This window comes from Neofelis nebulosa, chromosome 11 (assembly GCF_028018385.1).
Source record: "Neofelis nebulosa isolate mNeoNeb1 chromosome 11, mNeoNeb1.pri, whole genome shotgun sequence".
NCBI lineage: Eukaryota > Metazoa > Chordata > Mammalia > Carnivora > Felidae > Neofelis > Neofelis nebulosa.
In genome coordinates this window covers 38,151,152-38,166,275 of record NC_080792.1, presented here as the reverse complement: position 1 = coordinate 38,166,275, position 15,124 = coordinate 38,151,152, and the positions used below count along the sequence as shown (strand labels likewise).

At 41.3% G+C, this 15,124-nt stretch overlaps 1 protein-coding gene and 1 long non-coding RNA gene across 6 annotated transcripts in view; one reads left to right on the top strand and one right to left on the bottom strand.

The window, feature by feature from the left end:
- Positions 1-15,124, top strand: part of MAPRE2 (microtubule associated protein RP/EB family member 2) — a 167,074-nt gene that overhangs the window by 130,810 nt on the left and 21,140 nt on the right. The window lies entirely within an intron of this gene.
- LOC131490204 (uncharacterized) lies at positions 1,548-9,064 on the bottom strand. Its single transcript, XR_009250987.1, has 3 exons — positions 8,852-9,064; positions 4,277-4,391; positions 1,548-2,102 (listed from the first exon to the last, which is right to left on the bottom strand). It is a non-coding gene; the product is annotated as an uncharacterized LOC131490204 (long non-coding RNA).

Genomic DNA, 15,124 nt, shown 5'->3' with positions numbered 1-15,124 from the left:
ATTTTGCTTTTAAATGTGAATAATCCTCTACATCCTTCAAAGAAAAGTCATTGGAATATGCATCCTATTTCCTGTATGGTCAGTGCCAATATTTACGTGATAATATTCAGCAAGACCTCCTTTGTATAGCTTGGTCCAAAAGTGAAGTCATTGAGGTTGAATACCTAGAACTTTAAAATTTGTTAAACTTTGTGGATAAAAACCTTTTAAAACTACAAACATCCTTCCATAAAACACAGACTTTATCAAGCAAGAGGGTGTTCTTGTAAAACTGCAGTCATTGTTACAAACACCAGTTGTGGTACTGGACAGTTAAACAGTGAGATCGTCAGAAAACGATTTGTTCCATTCTGAAAACCAGTGTTCACACTTGTTAAATTAATAACATTAATTTTGTAAATGACACAAATTCCCTATTTATGCCCAACCTCCAATTAGAATGGATAGGAGATGGTTACAACAATACTAATGCTAAACAACACCAGCATGTTGTGTAGACTATCAGTATACATTTGTGAGTCTTCCATATGTTCATGTAATTGAAGCCGGAAGTGAGCTCTCAGTTGGAAGAGGAGAGACTGACATGAAGAACTGTAACATTTAATGTTAATTAATTAATTAGTTAATTAATGTTAGAAAAGCAAGGGTTCGCATAAGAATCAGGGAAGGTGCCAGAAAGATTAAAGGAAGTGATGGAATAACATGTCAAAGAAGCAGAAGGAAAGGAACACAGTGGCCAACAATGTCTGAACCTGTGGAAGGGAGTCCAGTAAAATGAGGCCTGGACGAGCCCATTGAATTTCTCACCTTAGGGGTCACTCAGTGCAGCGATGGCACCCAGAATGGGGAGAGGAATTGGAGGAAGGAAATTAAGACGGCATAAAAGTCTAGCTCTGAAGCCATAGAATGAATGAAATTATATAAAATAAGCTAAGGAATAAGGAGCAAGAGGAAAAAGAGGAAGCTAAGAAAAAGATACAAACATCAGGGAAAAAACTAGGAAAGCTCAGCATCAGAGAATGAACAGTAGGGAATTTCTAGAAAGAGGGGTCACCAGCAGTGCCGAATATTAATTGTGGAGAGATCAAAGAGGATGAAGCCTGAAAATAGGCCAAAGATACTGGACTCCTGGGAGGTGATGAACAATCCTTTAGAGAACTGGTCTGTTAAAGTGCTGAATGCATATGCCTAGATCACAGAGACCAGGCGAGGGCGTGACCTGACAAGTGGGAAAGTCCTGCAGTGAGAGGGGATCCCACCTTCACCAAATTTGTCAGGAAAAAAGTTGAGGAAAAACATTTAGTTGTGGGGGAAAGCAGACAGCATCGAGAAGTGAGATTGGAAGGCGAATGTAGTGTCCTTGATCTGTGTTTGTTTGCTTCTAGGACAAGGCACAGTGAGCAAGTTTGTAAGATGGGAGAAAGGTCCCTGGAGGAGAATTAGTTGACGATAGGAAAAAGGAGGGGAAACTTGTGGAGCAGGACCCTGATGCTGGAGGAAGAAAATAAGGTCAAGAGTGTTGATAAAGATTTAGAGAGGCAGGGGAATGTTTTGTTTTGTTTTGTTTTGTTTTATTTTATTTTATTTTATTCTATTTTATTTATTTTATTATTTAAACAATCAGAAGTGCTGGGGAGGGGTTGGGTAAAAGGCCACAAGGAGTTTGGGGAACAAAAAATTATAGCAGTTCAAATTGGGCTTTAAGTGTGGTCAGAAACTTGGATCAGTGTAGAGATGGGGTAGAAGAGGGGTGTGTTTTGTCCGGATCGGGGGTTTTGGTGGGCAGCTGGAGTTAGGAAGACATGGGGGGAGAGGCGAGACCCAGGGTAGGTGGCATTTCTGGTCTTGGGGTCTTTTCCTATAGCTGTTATTGATGTACAGATTCATCTTAAAACTCAGCTGCCACTTTTTTTATTCAAGTGTTTAGTAGTGAAATTGGACAGGCCTCAGAAGTACATTTTTGTTTCACAATCACAGTGTGTCCTTGAATCTGCACCACTGCCCACGGTGCTGCTTTGGCCTCGTTTTCTAGCACTTCCTCCATTGGTCTTTCACAGAAGCCACAGAGAAACGTGTGCCATTTTGATAGAATGTCTGTGAACCTGGAAGAGAAACCGATTTCTTCCAGAGCTTAACCTCTTTGGTGACAGAGCTCAGAAAACACATTAAAGTCAACAGGTAATAAATAGGGTTTTTACTTTTTTTTTTTTTTTTTTTTTTTTTTTTTTTTAATAAGGTTCTTAATGTTCTAGAAGGCAGTAGTTCTTTTAAGATTCGTGTTCCTGGGGTGCCTGGGTGGCTCAGTCAGTTAAGCATCCAACTTCGGCTCAAGTCATGATCTCATGGCTCATGAGTTTGAGCCCTGTGTCAGGCTCTGTACTAACAGTGCAGAGCCTGGAGCCTGCTTCCGATTCTGTGTCTCCCTCTCTCTCTGCCCCTCCCCCGCTTGTCCTCTGTCTCTCAAAAATAAACAAACATTACAAAACAATTTTTAAAAAAAGATTCATGTTCCTGTTACCTTGACCATGTTCATTCACCTCATTGGTCTTAATCAGGGAGAAAGGATATTTTCAAAAGTCAAACTAGTCATACCCTTTTTAATAAAATAGGTTCTGTCTCTTGGACATTGTGGGGTGGAAAAACTATACTGTGGAAAAAATTATAGCAAGGTGTACATCGCATGTAGAACACTGTTTTAAAAGCTATAATAGATGAAAGGCTCCTATAAATACAGTGAGACCTCATTTTTCTCAAGGTCCAGTATCCAGCTCTTGGGAATACAGCCAAGAAAATATAAGCCAAAATGTCTTCTAAAATCTGTGATACAAAAGTGTAATTCTAACAAACATAGGGATATGGTTTCTCAGCACATAACTTATAAGAGCAAGGAGTAGACTGATCGCAATAGAAAGTACAAGCATCAGTACAAGAAGAGCCAAAAAAAATTTCAGAAAACCTTACTAAACAGCCCATCAGCCTGAATGCTTTATTAGACGATCAAATAGCTCCATGCCTCTCTTTATCCCTCAGGATCACTGGGACACCAGCCTACACTAATTGATCCACTCAGAGTTCCCTTCTAATACTTAAGATTCTGTTTATAATCATCTCCCCCATGAACTATTTACAGTCTTTAAACTGGTCACCTGCCTCTGGTCTGAAGCCATTCAAAGCCATTCTCTTCACAAGTCTGATTTTGTCTACCCAAAATTTAAGTGCTTAATGATGAGGTGAGGGTCAGCTCTCTGGGAATTCTCAGATGGATAGCACAGTTACCCAACAGTGATGTCCTATCAGTAATTTCTTCTTTTTATTTTTAATTTTTTTTCTATGTTTATTTTTGAGAGACCGAGTATGAGTGGGGGAAGGGCAGAGAGAGAGAGAGAGACAGAATCTGAAGCAGGCTCCAGGCTCTGAGCTGTCAACACAGAGCCCAATACAGGGCTCAAACGCACAAACTGTGACATGACCTGAGCCGAAGTTGGACACTTAGCTGAGTGAGCTACCCAGGCGCCCAATTAATTTTTTTTTCATGTTTGTTTATTTTTTTTTGAGAGAGAGAGACCATGAGTGAGAGAGGGGCAGAGAAAGAGGGGGACAGAGGATTCAAAGCAGGCTCTCGGCTGAGAGTAGAGAGCCTGATGTGGGGCTTGAACTCACGAACCATGGAATCATGACCTGAGCCAAAGTCAGAGGCTTAACTGACTGAGCCATCCAGGCGCCCTCCACCTCTAAGCCTTGTCATTTCTCAACCATCTGCATTAGTAGAAACGAGCAGTGGCTGGTAGGACTAAAAGCAAGAGATGGTCTTTATTTTTTCATTTGGCCATGGAATACTTGATTGATTTTGCAGTGCATTTCTCTCTCCCCAAATATTTCTGTAGGCTAATAACAAATTAACTTGCGTGTCCTGACTATAATACATTAAGAGCAGCGATAAGTGGCAAAGGGCCCATATTAGAGTGGAAATGTGATCCTGGAATGGATTCTCCACTTAAGAAAGTACTGTCTTGGCAAAATAATAATAATAATAATAATGATGATGATGATGATGATGATGATGATAATAATGTTTTTCATCGCACAGACTACTTCTGTAGGCCTGCACCATGGGTTGTTTGCTTTTTTATAAACTAGATACACTCCACATACTTGGTGCATTCAGTTGTCATGAGAATGTACCAGATTTTTCTGTCATTTCAGTACAGATCCAAAATGTCCTCGTGTAGATTCCGAGAAGCCATAGAACCCATCGGTGTGCGGTTGGGTGACTTACCTGGACTGAAACAAGCTTCAGTGTAAGCAGAGGCTGTCACCTAAGGGTGAATGGCCGCCTGGCAAGTCTTCTGCCATCTGCGTCCTGAAGCATTGGATCTCTAGTTGCTTTTGATCTACTGTTGAGGCGCATGTATTAAAATATCTGTTTCCTGGGGGGTGGGAGGGAGGGGAGGGTGGGTGATGGGTATTGAGGAGGGCACCTTTTGGGGTGAGCACTGGGTGTTGTATGGAAACCAATTTGACAATAAACTTCATATATTGAAAAAAAAAATACCTGTTTCCATAATGATAGATACCTATTAAGTGCATCTATCATTGTGAGTCATGATGTTTGTAAGCTTATTGCAGTGAGCCATATCCGCAACTCAAGATAGCTGGGGGAGCAGGAATCCGTTGTCAAGTGTGAGCATTTACTAAACTTAAAAGGAAATTTGAAGTTGCAGTTCCTATGGCAACTACAGCTTAGACACATTGCAAATTCACATATATTAATATATTTAAATCAAATTCTCATATACAAATATAATGTGATGGATTTAGAGTTGCTATGGAAATTGAGGCTGTGCTTTCTCTTTTCCTCGGGGACTTGAGTGTTCCAGCCTTAAAATCAGATCAATAGAAATATTAGAAAAATGGTTTCAAAAAGGAAGCAACCTAAGAAGTATAACAGAATAAAGTACTTGCACAATCACACTTAAATCCCTAAATGTAAATAGAAATAAATCCTAACAGTGTATTTCCAAAACTATTGAATATGTAAATACTCTCCCAATTAACTTTAATTTGGGTTCTCTAAGGCTGTTCATATAATCTTAACAGGGTGTTCATGTTTATTGGTGTATTTAAGTGTTTACACATTTGTTGAGCACCTGTAATCTAAGTACTGCCTGTCACCTCCTTTGGGGAAAAGAGTTGCTTTTAATTTCCCAAAAAGTTTCTGTTCTGTGTTTTTAGGAGAGGCGGTGAAATGTGGCAGTGTATAGTGATTTTGTCCTTGTTCCAACCTTAATTTTATGGCCCAAAATATGGTCTCGCTTGGTCAGTATACCTTGTTCATTTGAAAAGAATATGTATTCTGCAGTTGTTGGTTGCGTAGCGTTTTAGAAATATCAGATCAAGGTAGTGGATAGTGTTTTTCAGATCCTCTATGCTTTTACTGATTTTTGTTTCTGTCTAGTTCGAATAATTGCTGTGAAGAGGGTGTTAACATTGATTGTGGAATTGTCCTTTCTCCCTTTACTTCTTCTCAGTTTTTGTGTCCTGTATTGGGGCTCTGTTGTGAGATACATACATTGTTACGCTAAATCATTTCAATGAATTGACCTTTGTATTTTATGAGATGTCCCTCTTTATCTTCCTTAAAACTCTTAGTCTTGAAGTCTATTTTATCTGATACTAAACAGCCATGCTAGCTTTCTTATGCTTACTGCTTGCATGCTATATCTTTCCCCATGATAAGTTAAACTTCTACCTGTCTTTTTTTATTTTTATTTTTTTTAATTTTTTTTTTCAACGTTTTTTATTTATTTTTGGGACAGAGAGAGACAGAGCATGAACGGGGGAGGGGCAGAGAGAGAGGGAGACACAGAATCGGAAGCAGGCTCCAGGCTCCAGGCTCCGAGCCATCAGCCCAGAGCCTGACGCAGGGCTCGAACTCACGGACCGCGAGATCGTGACCTGGCTGAAGTCGGACGCTTAACCGACTGTGCCACCCAGGCGCCCCTCTACCCGTCTTTGAGCTCATATTTAAAGTGTGCGGCTTAGGGGCGCCTGGGTGGCTCAGTCGGCTAGGCGTCCGACTTCGGCTCAGGTCATGATCTCGCCGTCCGTGAGTTCAAGCCCCGCGTCGGGCTCTGTGCTGACGGCTCAGAGCCTGGAGCCTGTTTCGGATTCTGTGTCTCCCTCTCTCTCTCTGACCCTCCCCCATTCATGCTCTGTCTCTCTCTGTCTCAAAAGTAAATAAACGTTTAAAAAAAAAAGTTGAAAAAAAAAAAATAAAGTGTGCGGCTTATAAAAAGCATGTGATTGGGTCTGGCATTGTTATTCATCCTTATAATCTCTGGACGTTGGACTCTCCAGTCTCTTACAACTTAATGTAGCTGTTGATTTAGCTGGATTTAGGTCTACCATATTATCATTTGTTTTCGGCTTATCTCCTCTGTTTTTTCTGTTTTCCTGTTGTCTTCTGGATTTTTTATGATTATTTTTTCAAGTTTTATTTGGAAATAACTTACATCGTTTATGAGTTTCATGAGTACAACATAATAGTTTGATTTAGATGTATTATGAAATTATTACCACAATAGGTTCAGCTAACATCCAACTTCTCATATGGATACAATAAAAAAAGAAGAAAACAATCTCTCCTTATGATAAAAACTCGTAGGATCTACTCTCTTAACTTTCCTACAGATCCTGCATCAGTGTTAGCGGTCACCATCATGTTACACATTACATCCCTGGTACTTACTTATCTGATAACCGGAAGTTTGTACCTTTTGGCTACCTTCCAGTTCACCTCTCCCTGCTCTCTGCCTCTGGTAACCCCAAGTGTGATCTCTTTTACTGAGTTTATTTGTTTGTGTGCTTGTTTTAAAGAGACCACATGTAAGTGAGATCATACAATCTTTGTCTTTCTGTCTCATTTATTTCACTTAGCATAATCCCTTCAAGGTCCTCCTTCCATGTTGTTGTAGATGGCAGAATTTCATCATTTTTTATGGCCTAAAAATACTGTGTGCGTGTACCACGGTTTCTTTATCCATACATCCATCATTGGACATTTAAGTAGTTTCCATGTCTTGGCTATTGTAAATAATGCTATGAACATGGGGGTGCAGATACCTTTTGAGTTAGTGTTTTCATTTCCTTTGGATAAATACCCAGAAGTTGAATTGGTGGGTCATATGGTAATTCCATTTTTAATTTTTTGGGATCTTCCTTACTGTTGTCTTAGTGGCTGCACCAATTTACATTCCCACCAATAGTACACAAGGGTGCCCTTGTGTACTACACACATCCACACCAGTATTTGTTATTTCTTATCTTTTTGGTGATAGCCATTTTAATAGGCATGAAGTGATATCTCATTGTGGTTGTTGGTTTTTTTTTTTTAATGCTCATTTATTTCTGAGACAGCGTGAGCAGGGGAGGGGCAGAGAGAGAGGGAGACACAAAATCTGAAACAGGTTCCAGGCTCTGAGCTGTCAGCACAGAGCCTGACTTGGGGCTCAAACTCACCAACTGTGAGATCATGACCTGAGCCAAAGTCAGACACTTAACTGACTGAGCCACCCAGGCGCTCCACTCTCATTGTGGTTTTAATTTACATTTCCCTAATGAATGCTGACATTGAGCATCTTCCCATATACCTATTGGCCTTCCATATATCTTTGAAAAAATGTCAATTCATGTCTTCTGTCCATTTTTTCACTTTTTTTTTTAAATATGCAATTTATTGTCAAATTGGTTTCCGTACAACACCCAGTGCTCATCCCAACAGGCGCCCTCCTCAATACCCATCACCCACCCTCCCCTCCCTCCCACCCCCTATCAACCCTCAGTTTGTTCTCAGTTTTTAAGTCTGTTACGTTTTGGCTCCCTCCCTCTCTAACCTTTTTTTTTTTTCCCCTTCCCTTCCCCCATGGCCTTCTGTTAAGTTTCTCAGGATCCACATAAGAGTGAAAACGTATGGTATCTGTCCTTCTCTGTATGTTTGGTCCATTTTTTTAAATTGTTAATTGAGCTGAGTTATTTCGGTTTTTTTGCTCTTGTCCTGTAGGAGTTCTTTATGTATTTTGGATATTAATCTCTCATCAGATAAATGGTTTGCAAATATTTCTCCCATTCTCTAGGTTGTCTTTTAACTTTGTTGATGGTTTCTTTTGCTGTGCAGAAGCATTTTACTTTAATGTAGTCCCACTTGTGTTTTGGTTGCTTGCACTTTAGCTAAATTGCCATATCCATATTCTGGATTTTTCAGATATTGTATATTCCAACTTGATTGCCTTTCTAACTATATCTCTTTGCGTTAATTTTTTCAATGGTTTCTCTAAGAATTACAATATATATACTTTCACAGTGTACTTAAAAATTGTATTTTCTCTTCATGTAAAATGCGGAACCCTGGCAACCCTTCCTCCCACTTTTGTTTGTCCCATGTAGTTTGTATGACTATTACACTTGTCACATGTGCTACATCCACATACATTATAAATCCCCCAGGACTGTTACAACTTTTGTTTTAGACCAACACTGTTTTCATAAGTGGCTTTTGAGTACTCGAAATGTGCTTATTCTGCACTGAAATGTGCTGTATGTATGAAATGCATGCTGGATGTAGAAGACTTCGTATGGAAAAAAATGAATACAAAACCTCTAATAATTTTATTAATTACATGTAGAAATTATAATCTGTATATATTATATGTATTTTTGCATACATTACATTTCACATCTTAAAAAATTTTTAATTGACTGATTAACATATTTCTAGGAGGCAGTGCTGCTTTAGGCAATCGTGTGTGTTTAAAAGAAATTGAGAGAAAAAAGTGGGTTTTCCCCCCATTCCTACCTTTTACCATTTCCAGTCGCCTTCATTCGTCCCTGAAGCTCTGAGTTCCCTACTGATTTCATTTCTCTTCATACTGAAGAACTTGCTTTAGCATTTCTTATAAAGCAGGTCCATTGGCAATAAGTTCTTCCAGTTTCCTTCTTCTGTAAATGTCTTTTTTTCACAATCAAAAATTTCCATAGATAAAGAATTCCACCTGATCTTGCTTTATGTGCTTTATTTTTTTTTAATTTTTTTTTTTAACGTTTATTTATTTTTGAGACAGAGAGAGAGACAGAGCATGAACGGGGGAGGGGCAGAGAGAGAGGGAGACACAGAATCGGAAGCAGGCTCCAGGCTCCGAGCCATCAGCCCAGAGCCCGACGCGGGGCTCGAACTCACAGACCGCAAGATCGTGACCTGAGCCGAAGTCAGACGCTTAACCGACTGAGCCACCCAGGCGCCCCTTGCTTTATGTGCTTTAAAGATGTCGTTTCAGTGTCCATGGCCTCCAGAGATGAGAAGGGCTTGCTTGTTCTAATCGTTCTTCCCCATGTGCAACATGTTTTTCCTCTCTGGGTGCAGTCAAGAGTTTCTTTATCTTTGGTTTTCAGTTAGTGGGACTGGGATGTGCCTAATCATGGTTCTCTTTGAATTTCTCTTGTTCTGGAGTTCATTAAGCTACTTTAAATCTGTTGAGTTTATGTCTTTTACCATATTGGGGAGATTTTCAGCCATTTTTCAGCTCCATTCTCTCTGTCCTTCTGGGACACATTTATCCATGTTAGAGCTTTTGAAATTCTCCCATGGGTTTCTGAGGCTCTGTTCACCTTTTTCTCAGCACGCTCTCTCTTCTTTAGATTAGATGGTTTCTATTAATACATCTTCAGGTTTACCCTCTTTGTCCTCTGTCATTTCCCTTCTTCTATTGAGCATTTTTAAAATTTCAACCCTTGTATGTTTTCAGTTGTTAATTCCCTTTTTTTCTTTCTCTATTGGTACTGCCTACCTTTCATTTATTGTGAACATCCTTCACTTCCCTGGGCATGGTTCTGATAGCTGCTTTAAAGCTCCTGTCTGCTGATGCCACCATCTGATCGCCTCACCATTGGCATCTGTTGATTTTGAGAACGTGTCACATTTTCCTGGATCTTTGTATGTTGAATGATTCTGGATTATATCGTAGACATTGTAATGTTTTGTTGTGGACGTGGAAGCTTTTGGTGTATTGCTCCAAAGTGTTCTGATGTTTTTGATTTAACAGGGACTCCATTAGAGTCCACGTAAAAAGTACCCACGAAGTTAAATTTCACTCAGAGGGTCCTGACCTTGGTGTCAGGCCTGTGCCTTCATTCAGGACTTCCTTTTCCTTATTACTGACAAAACGTATGTGTTCATTTGCCTTTTGAGAACAGTCTGCCCTTTAAACACAAATGTTGCTCTCACCCCAAAGCCATTATTTATTCCAAGAAATGCATTTTCCCTTGTCTGTTCTTTAGACCAGACCAGTCCTTGATAGCATTTGACTTCTCAGAGCCATAGGGTATGCACAGGCATCCTTCTTGGCCCTTTGTGGTCTCCGCATCAGGATGAGTCATGCCTATTTATTCTCTGCACCTTCCCGGTATGCTCCTGCTGTTAACTGTTCTCAGAGGCCTCAGTCACCTAACCACAAACTATACCTCCATATACCTGCTTACTTCTTCAAGGATCAAATATTCATTTTAAGAGATCATGTAATGTCAACTCAAAACAAGGAAGAGGTGCATTTTTCTTACCAGTCCCATAATTAGCAAGAATTGTCTTCAAGCAAATGCTAGCGGTTGTTATATGAACGATGTATCTTTCACTCAGTCCCTGCCCCGTATCAGCATTGCATCCCCTTGACCTCCTCATGTTAAGAAACGATCCCATTGCTAAGCTGCAAAGCAGGTAATGGCTGCTCATGGGAAGGAGAAGGCTGTTGGTAGTTTTGTTCCTCCAGTTATACATCTGTCTTATGTAAGATGTATAAGATATACCACTGGGCATTAGGATACTTTTCTCCTCAAACAATAATTAAAACTGTATTTCTCAACCTGTAATGATAAAACCACAACAATACAATATGAGCAGTGCTCTGCCTTGCCAGGATACTGAATATCTGTGAGTTTGGAATATTGAGAGCACAGTGAGGAACAGAGACATGAAGAATTCAGGAGCTTTGGATAGGAATCTTCTGGCAGTATCTGTGGACGAGGCTGAGGGCCTTCGTCAGAGGAACAGCCATGCATTTTTCATGGCCATCCAATGTGCTTGCTTACTGAGACTGCATCTTTGATAAAGGATTTACTAATTCAGTTTACAACTTTTAGTTATTTTGGCTTTTTGGAATCAAACCCTGACCTAGTTTTCTGTAAAACTAGAATATTTGAAAGCTTAGAGATCAAAACCTACAACCATAACCCCTGTTGTAGAGGTAGGGAAACTGAGGCACAGAGAGGTTCAGTAACTTTCCAGGGTCATACACTAGAAATAGGGCGCCCAGGGGCGCCTGGGTGGCTTAGTCGGTTAAGCATCTGACTTCAGCTCAGGTCATGATCTCACAGTCTGTGAGTTCGAGCCCCGCGTCGGGCTTTGTGCAGACAGCTCAGAGACTGGAGCCTGCTTCAGACTCTGTGTCTCCCTCTCTCTCTGCCCCTCCCCCACTCATGCTCTGTCTCTCTCTCTCTCCCCCTCTCTCTCTCTCCCCCTCCCTCCCTCTCTCTCAAAAATAAGTAAATGTTAAAAAAAAAAAAAGTTTTTTTAAATAAAAATTAAAAAAAAAAAGAAATAGGGGGACCAGAGTTTGAAGCCTGACCTTGTGATTCCAAAGCCTACTCTTTAAACCATTATATTGCCTCTGAAATATTATGGATGTGGTCTTGTTTTATGTTCTGATCTTCTCCTTACACTATGCTGAACCACAGTACATTTTCACAAACCAGATTCAAATCGCATAGTGTGTGGAGGAAATGAAAGTCTCTGCAGTGTCATAAAGGCTGGAACCAGAGCACATGCTGTTGCATTTGAATGACCTCCATTTTTATTTTTAAAACTAGCAGCTGCTTTTTCAAGTTTAAAAACATTCTCATTCATCCTTGCAGCAGGTTCTGGGTGAGAGTTGCTGTCTTTTGCATAGGTTTGTAAAAGCAGGAAACCTTGAGTCACTTGTTCCAGGCCTCTTCGCAGCCTGGAAGCAGACATGTACGTGAAGCCTGGGATACTGGGTCCTGGATTAGCGGGATTCCTCATCTCTGATTTCTTAACCCTTGGATTGACCTCATTCTCTGAATGGATGGTCTAGGTGATTTCAAAGGGAAGAGTAAGCCCTTCAGACACAACTGACATGTATTTTGGCCTCTTGGGCTCTGTTCCCTCACTCACAGCCTTGCAGGAGAGGACCAATGGCCTCCAATATTGTCCTGCCTGCACTGGGAAGTAAAGCATCAAGGCCTCTTTTAAACAGCATTGATTCCTTTCATAACTGGTATTGGGTCATGTTCACTGCTCCCTGTGTATGTTGAAATACTCATTGGTTTTGTGCTAAATCCCACGTGTTACTCCCATCATCGCTTTTCTCTCTGTTGGAATAATAACTTGGCATCTGGCTTCTCCGCCTCACAACAAAACTTAGGAGGTCTCAGAGGCAATGATGTAGCATTTATTCTCCATTTCCGTAAACAGAGTATCACAGGTCACCCATGGACCTATTTTTCTTTTTTTCTTCCTCCCTCCCCGCCCCCTGTAAGAGAGCAAATGTACACTTTTATTTACTTTACAGTAAGTTTAAATCCTTGAAGGGCACAGCATCACATGGATTCTGTGGCCAATGGCTTTAGCACGAAGGTTGCTTTGGAATTTGGCATGAACCACGGCACTGTTTCCATGAGCACAAGTGACTTTTCCCCAGATTACTCTGGTTTTGTTCAGTTTGCCACCAGGAGTCACTGTGCTCTTCTTTGCTTTGTACACATAAGCACATCTCTTGGCCTAGATACAGTTCTGTTTCATCTCAAGCATAAACATCTTCAATTTTAAGAAGAACTCTGTGCTCTCTCTGGTTCTGGAGACCCCGCTTTCTCCAGCAAAAATGGCCTTGGACCACAGCCTTCCAGACATACTTGGCATTTTAGGAGTCCTGCTCCCAGCAGGCCTCCACAGGTTCCAAGATGGCAGAACGAGGTCGGTTTTTCTTATTGGTGCCATTCTTTGTCACTTGGTATGTTGGGCAGGAAGAGAAACATTGTTTACTTTGAAGAATTTCATTTAGAATTTGTTGAATTGATTTGAATTGAATCACAGCATGTCCGTTTGGATCCAGGAAGATGCAGCACTGAAGCCCACGTGTATGGCTATTTTCGGCATCCTCTCCAGTCCTCTCTATCACCTGTGCTGTAGCTGCGGAAATAGTATATGATGTACTACACAATAGCTCAGAAAAAAAAATTTCTTAAACAGCTCCTGTTTGCTGGAGTCGTTGCTCTTTTTATGAAAGCTTTGCTTGGATTTTCGTTCAGTCTCTCAACACATATTTGTCAGGGCACCGTAAGAAGTTCTGGAGACACACATGATTCAGGGAAGTTACAGTCTTGTGATGAAAACCTGGTAATAAATAGACAATAACAACAAAGTGAGGTCTGTGCTATCAGGGTGTGTAGGAAGACCATCAGAGCTGGTCTTGTGGATTCTAGAAAGGCTTCTTGGGAAAATGGGGGTTTTGACGATGAGTCACTAAATGAGTAGAAGTTAGCCAGGTTAAGAGTATGGACAAGAGCACTGCAAACAGAAAGAGTAGAATATCGATGTCAAGAGAGAATATGCTGTATTTGGTAAAGTGGGTGTTATTCTGCATGGGTATTGAGAAGAAAAGCTGCAGAGGTGAGTGGGGCCCTTGAGTGGAGAGGTGATATTCAGACTGTGTTGCTGCAAAACTACTACAAACTTACCAGCTTAAAACAACACACATCTATTGTCTTACACCTTCTGAAGTCCAGGCCAGGCCTAGCTGTGCTCTGTATTCTAGGGTCCCACCAGGCAGCAATCCAGGTATCTTCTGGGGCTGTGGTCTAATCAGAGGCTTAACTGGGGAGAGCTCTCGGGTTGTGACAGTTTCCTTGAGGCTGCAGAACTGAGGTTTCAGTCTCCTGGTGGTGGCAGCTGCTCTCAGTTCCCAGAGGCCACCTGCGCTTCCTTGCCACATGGGCTTTTCCAGCATGGGTGCTTACGTGGCATCTTGCTGCTTCTAGACCCATGGGATTCTCTCTGGTGTGTATGCTAGCCAAACAGAGTTCTGTAGAGTACCGTAATCATGAGAGCGACCTCCCATCACCTTTGTCATATTCTGTTGCTTAGAAGCAAGGCACAGGCCGCACCCATACTCTAGAGGAAGGGACTATACAAAGATTAGAATACCAGGAGGTGAAGATTATTGGGGAGAGGAGGTCACCATAGGTTCTGTTGGTCACAGAGGTTTATACTTTAAAGGGAACAGTTGGGAGTCACTGAAAAGTTTTAAGCACAAGTTTGCTGTTTGGTGTAGAAAATACATGGCGGGTGGCACAGTTACAGTCCAGAAGACTAGCTAAGAAGCTGTTCCAACAAACCATGTAGGAGAGGAGGTTGGCCAAGGATATACGATGCACAGTTTTCTGGCTTGGTGGTTGGTTGGTGAAAGCAGAGAAGCTGGAGCCAGGAACCAGTTGTAGTAAAAGATTCACATGAGGCTCAGCTCTGGTTCTCGCCTCCCTGAGCTCCAGCTCTGTGGCCTCAGACCACATCTCTCTGTTTGCAAGGGAGTCTGGGGAAGATCATGTTAATGGAGCACAGTCAACTTGCCACCACCAGAAAAATAACCTAAAATACTGGTCTTGACAGTGGAGTCAGGACTGTATCTGTCCATCATGAAGTATTGAGTGCTCGTGTTCCTACGCAATAGCCATCTTAATTTGAAGACTTTTGGCTTAAAGGGCTGCTGTATGCCAGGAGTACAGTGATGCCGCGATGTCATGGTGATGCCTGTGTGTTTTAACTCTTGATGGTCTGGCTAGGTTTGTTGGGCTGTTTCACCCACTAGCTTTTCTTCCTCCTGCAGTAAACAGGCAAGGGGGCGCCTCCCTAACTTGTTGGGATTCTGGTGTGTATTGTTTTCATGGGAGTGAGGGATCCTTGCCATTTCTAGAGAGAAGTTGCCCTGAGGACAAGTTAAAAACGAGAATTTGAACTAAGACAGTGATTGCTCGGCACCTAATGTGTTTCAGAGCACCCTTAATTACC